Source organism: Bombina bombina, chromosome 6 (assembly GCF_027579735.1).
Source record: "Bombina bombina isolate aBomBom1 chromosome 6, aBomBom1.pri, whole genome shotgun sequence".
NCBI lineage: Eukaryota > Metazoa > Chordata > Amphibia > Anura > Bombinatoridae > Bombina > Bombina bombina.
Window position 1 is genome coordinate 476,176,785 of NC_069504.1, and position 6,298 is coordinate 476,183,082.

Below are 6,298 nucleotides of genomic sequence, written 5' to 3' on the forward strand. Positions count from 1 at the left end.
TTATTTTATTATTTTTTTATTATTAGTAACAGGTATTTGTAGAGCGCCAACAGATTCCGCAGCACTATAAACATAGGCGGTATACAAGATAACATTTATAGGGATCAAATGGGTAGAGGGCCCTGCCAAGAGTTGCACTGTTGTAGTCGGCTCTCATGAAGTTGATCTACAAACAGCTGCGCTTATAGGCTTATATTCTAAGGCGTTCATGGGGAAAGCAAGGGAGTTAGGAAAGGTAAGTGTTGGTTGTATGCATCCCTGAATAGTAGAGTCTTTAGGGAGCGCTTGAAGCTGTTAAAACTAGGGGAGAATCATGTGGAGCGAGGCAGGGCAGTGGCGTCACTAGGGGGGTGCGGGCCGCACCTGGGTGACACCCTCCAGGGGGTGACACCAAAAAAAAATTTTTTTTTTTTTAATTTTATTGAAATTCAAAGAAATACAATGTTGAGATGCATAGATTATTTTATTAGAGGCTGGCATTTGTGAACATTAGTGGGACTGGGGAAGTTGTAGACACACAATTTTTTTGCCCCTTGAGCCAGTGCTGCAATTTCAACAAATAGTTTTCCCTGCTGCTTTTGCTTGTTTGTACTTTGCTCCTCCCCTGCCCAATTTCACTATGAATGTTGTGGGTGTGCCGTGGGGCTTGCAAAGTTGAGCTGCTAGCCTAAACCTGCCTGCCTATCTGTGCTCACTGCTCCCAAGTCTGTGCACTGACAGACTTGGAACAGAGTCAGAGAGCAGAATTTTCATAGTTTGCGCACCTAACCCTTTTCTTCAGTGATTTATTTTAGAGTGCTCTGTTTATCTTTCATTTGATGTTCTGCTGAGCCAGGGAGCAGCTCTAGGGATGAGCTTCATAATTAATGCAGTGCAGTTTACATATTTTGTATGTGTGTGTCTGAGTTTTTGTGTGTCTAAGTGTTTTTGTGTGTGTGTCTGAGTTTGTTTCTGAGTGTTTTTGTGTGCATCTGAGTATGTTTTTAAGTGTGTCTGAGTGTTTGTATGTGTGTTTGCCTGTGTTTTTGTGTGTGTCTGCTTTCTGGGGGGGGTGACACCATGACTTACCGCACCGGGTGACACCAACCCTAGTGACGCCACTGAGGCAGGGAGTTCCACAAGATGGGGCCAGTCTGGAGAAGTCCTGTAAAGGGGAATGTGAGGAAGTAACAAGAGAGGAGGAGACGAGGAGATCATGAGCAGAGCAAAGGGGACGGGAGGGAGAGTATCTGGAGACAAGGTCTGAAATGTAGGGGGGAGCAGTGCAGTTGAGGACTTTGTATGTCAGAGTGAGGATTTTGTGTTTAATCCTGGAGGCTCAAGGAAGCCAGTGAAGGGTTTGGCAGAGAGGTGCAGCAGATGAAGAGCGACGTGTAAGTAGGATGAGCCTGGCAGAGGCATTCATTATGGATTGTAAAGGACCTAGGCGGCATCTAGGTAGACCAGAGAGGACGGAGTTGCCGTAGTCGAGACGGGAAAAATCTTAGTTGTGTCTTGTGTAAGGAAATGTCTAATTTTATAGATGTTTTTAAGGTGGAAGTGGCAGACTTTAGCCAAGGACTAAATGTGAGGAGTGAAGGAAAGGTCTGAGTCAAGTGTGACCCCAAGACATCGGGCATGCGGGATAGGGGTAATGATGGAATTATCAACAGTTATAGAAAATTGGGGGGTGGAGATTTTGGAAAAAGGGGGAAAAATAAGGAGTTCAGTTTTGGAGAGATTTAGCTTAAGGTAGTGAGAGGACATCCAAGATGAGATATGAGAAAGACAGTTAGTGACACGGGTTAGTACGGAAAGAGGTAGGTTTGGTGCTGAGAGGTAGATTTGGGTGTCATCGGCATACAAATTATATTGAAACCAATGGGACTTTATTAAGGAACCTAATGATGATGTATAGATTAAAAAGAGAAGGGGACTGAAGACAGAGCCTTGAGGTACCCCAACAGAAAGTGGTAACCGGGCAGAGGATGCTCCGGAGAAGGCTACACTAAAGGTACGGTTAGATAGATAGGAAGAGAACCACAAGAGAGCTGTGTCACAGATGCCAAAGGATTGGAGGGTTTGGAGCAAAAGAGGGTGGTCAATGTTGTATAGGCTGCAGGCAGATCAAAGAGGATAAGCAGAGAGAAGTGGCCTTTGGATTTTGCTGTAAGTAGGTCATTGGTAACCTTGACAATTGCTGTCTCTGTGGAGTGATGGGGATGAAATCCAGATTGCAGTGGGTCAAGAAGAGAGTTTAGTGTAAGGAAATGGGATAGACGTGCATATACTAGCTTTTCAAGGAGCTTTGAGGCAAGAGGGAGTAGGGAAATAGGACGGTAGTTGGACGGGGAGGTTGGATCGAGGGAAGGATTTTTGAGGATAGGTGTGACCAGTGCATGTTTTAGAAATGAGGGAAATATACCAGTGCTGAGGGAGAGGTTGAAAATGTGTGTGAGTATGGGGGTGAGGGTAGAAGAGAGGGAGGGGAGTATCTATGAGGGGATAGGGTCGAGGGGACAGGTAGTGAGGTGGGAGGACAGTATAAGGGCAGAAACTTCTTCCTCTGTAACAGGGGCAAAAGAGATAAATTGAAGGGTATTTGTGTTTTAGATGATTGTGAGCTTTTGAGGGGGTGGGAGATTGGTAGTAAGTTGAGAGGTGATTTCATTTCTGATGGAGTCAATTTTGTTATGGAAGTGGCTGGCAAAATCTTGAGCTGAGAGAGAAGTTGTATTAGGAGGTAGGGGTGGGCGGAGAAGAGTATTGAACGTGGAAAACAGATGTTTTGGGTTAGAGGAAAGAGTAGAGATGAGATTAGCGAAGTATTGTTGCTTATAAAGATTAAGGGCAGAATAGTAGGAGTTCAGGATGAACTTGTAGTGAAGAAAGTCAACTGAACTCTGAGATTTCCTCCAGTGTCACTCAGCAGTACGGGAACATCTGCGTAGGTACGAGGAGTATGCCTAGGCTGAGAGTGTGGTTTCTGAGCTATGGTAGGAGGGGCCAGAGTGTCAATGACCGATGTAAGGGTGGAGTTATAGTGGCAGATTGGTCAGGGCAGGAAAATGAGGTGATGGAAGAGAGGAGAGGTTCAAGAGAGCTAGCGAGCTGTTGCTGATCTAATGACTTAGTGCTTCTGTGAAGTTTGGTGTAAGGGGTAGAGGAAGGGGGGGTTGTAGGGAGGAAAGTTATGTTGCAAGTTAGGAGATGATGGTCAGAAAAAGGAAAAGGGGAGTTTGTGAAATTTGAGATAGTGCATCGATAGCTGAAAATTAGATCAAGGGAGTAACCATCTTTGTGAGTGGGAGAGTCAGTCCATTGTGAGAGGAGTGGGAGAGTCAGTCCATTGTGAGAGGCCAAAAGAGGAAGTGAGTTGCAGAAGTTGTTTTGCAGAGGAGGCAGTGGGATTGTCAAGAAGGATGTTGAAGTCACCAAGATAGAGGGCAGGGGTGTCTGAGGAAAGGAAATAAGGAACCAGGCAGCAAAGTGATCTAAAAATTGAGTTGGGGAGCCAGGGGAGTGGTATATGACTGCAACATGTATAGAGAGGGGAGAAAATAAACTAATCATGTGTGCTTCAAATGAAGAAAATGTGAGGGAAGAGAAGGCCTGTATTTGTTGAAAGGTGCAACGAGAGGAAAGTAAAATACCAACACCACCTCCTTGTCTATTACCAGACCTAGGAGTGTGGCTGAAATGGAGACCCCCAAAATGAATAGTGTTTCTGGTCACTTTGAAATAGCTGCCAAGCTCTGCCCATTGATGGCATCATGATCTGACCTGCATTAAAGGCTTCACTAGTTACAAATGTCTCACTAGTTAGACTCAACAGACTGTCAATTCTATTCAGCAGAGAGCATAGATGCAGCTCAGATGGTGATGTCATCAGTGGGAAGGGCTTGGCAGCCATTTTAAAGTGACCAGAAACAATATTCACTTTAAAATAACTTTTTTTACTGTTACTGCTGCATGATATAGAAAGGGTGCAGGAGGATATTTGCTGCTTAATCTAAAGTAAGACTTTAAGATGACTATAAGGTGTAGACTGTTGCTTTAAAGGGACATGAAACCCAAACATTTAAACACCTTTCCAATTTACTTCTTTAATCTAATTTGCCTCATTCTCTTGATATCCCTTTTTGAAAAGTATACCTAAGTAGGCTCAGCAGCAGCAATATACTACAGGGAAATAGATACTGATTGGTGGCTGCACATATATGTCTCATTTCATTGGCTCACATAATGTGTATAGCTCCCAGTAGTTCTTTGCTGCTCTATCAACATAGGGTAACAAGAGAATGGAGCAAATTTGATAATATAAGTAAAGGAGGGGTTAAATGGAAACATAGACATGGCAGCATTTCGAAATTGATCCCATATGTACTGATAAGTTGTAATTCTCTTCCTTTGGAACATGTCAATGTGGATCTGTTACCACACTCAACACATACTTTATAAGGACTGGCTCATACTCCATAAGCACTATCACCAAGATATCATTATTCCACGGTCTTAGAGATTGGAAGTAGCAGATTCATCGATTCATCAGAATATCACTCATATAATTTTAACAGTATTTTTGTAGATGTCGAAATACTATTTGTTCCAACAGGTGTGAATGACACACCTAAGATTCGATCACTGAGTTAGGTGGTTATTGAGTCAATAACCACACCGACCATAGTTTTATAACAGCACTTTATTCTATACACACCTCACTCTATATGTATATATATATATATATATATATATATAGCTATTCATCAATGTAGGGTATGATCCACCCGCCTCTGAGTCTGGATTATATGAGCCTAAATTATATCACTCACAGTTTTATAGCACCCCCTTCCCCATCATATATCACAATACTATATTTAATAGTCACATCCCTTCATCACTGAAGTCCTACTGTCCCCATCCACCATTACTCTTTTAATAATTTATTTTTATGTTCATTCCACCATCAATATACAGATCCCCTTGTGGACCTTACAGCAGTTTCCCTGTACATGGTTGGTATACACCAGACTACGGTGAGCTATTCAACACCAGGTTCCCTCCTTTACATACACGTATTCCTTCCCTATCATAGTACAATCGTTATCTCACTTGTAGTCTGGAGACACACATTTAATTTTTTATTTAGTCCAATAGGGGAGATATGATATTTATCACACTGTTCACTACTACATATCCCTATCAGTAGTATTTTTCTAATTAACACGATCACACTTCACGCCCATACGGTACTACTACTATTGGTACTAAGATTACACTAACAATCTACTGGATGGCCAGTACCTTACATTTTACATATCGTCTATTATTGTAAACCATAACCCATATACTGTATATAACAAATCATATAGGGCGTTTTTTTTCTCACCTTTTCATGATAGCAATTTTCCCCCCTTTCCACACAAATACCACTCCCAATTAGTACATAATAGCACATCATGCTATCACACACATGCAGCACTAACCCATTTAGGTTGATTCACAGTCACCTATAGTTATTACACTGTCTTTACACTCACACACTATCTGCAGACACCTCTCCAAATTAGGGTATGAATCGTTCCTTATATGATCATGTAATTTACCAATTGGCTAACAATAAGCCTCCCTTCTCTCACACACCAGAATATAGGAGGGCAGTCTAAGTTTTCATTAGTTACCATGTTCACAATAGATTTTTAGAGAGCTCATTGAGATAACGTCTTAGACTAAAAGATTACCTGTTTTATAATAAGTCTTTTCTGCGCGATTTATTATAGTACACTCCTCCCCTATACTATTTAAGATTATATGTGTAGATCGATAAAATGTGTAGATCGATGGGACATTAGATAATCACGCTCCTCTATTATTCTAATCACAGATTGGCCACGTCTCCATCCCTCCCCTCCCCCCACCCACACACCACGTAAGGCGCTCATTCCCTCATGGCTCCGCCACCCTATCAAGAAACAGGGAATACACACTCCCCCAGTATGATGAAAGAGACATTCAATCCTCCCATCTGCCTAAACAAACCCTATCAAAGCCTAAAGATCTCCCACTCCCACTTATGACGTCTACACTAAGCAGTACGTTTAACAAAACATTTGCATGCCATCTGACCAGTAATATAAGGTCTATTACTATAAATATGTGTTGCGCTTGTTATATGTTGACTATATCAAACAGATTCCAAGCTTATAGGCACTATGTGAATATGTATAAGCATCAAATTTACCGGAACAATATTGTCACTAACAAAGCTTGCACTAACACAAACACATATTGGCATTAATAAACTCCTGAGAGAACCGAA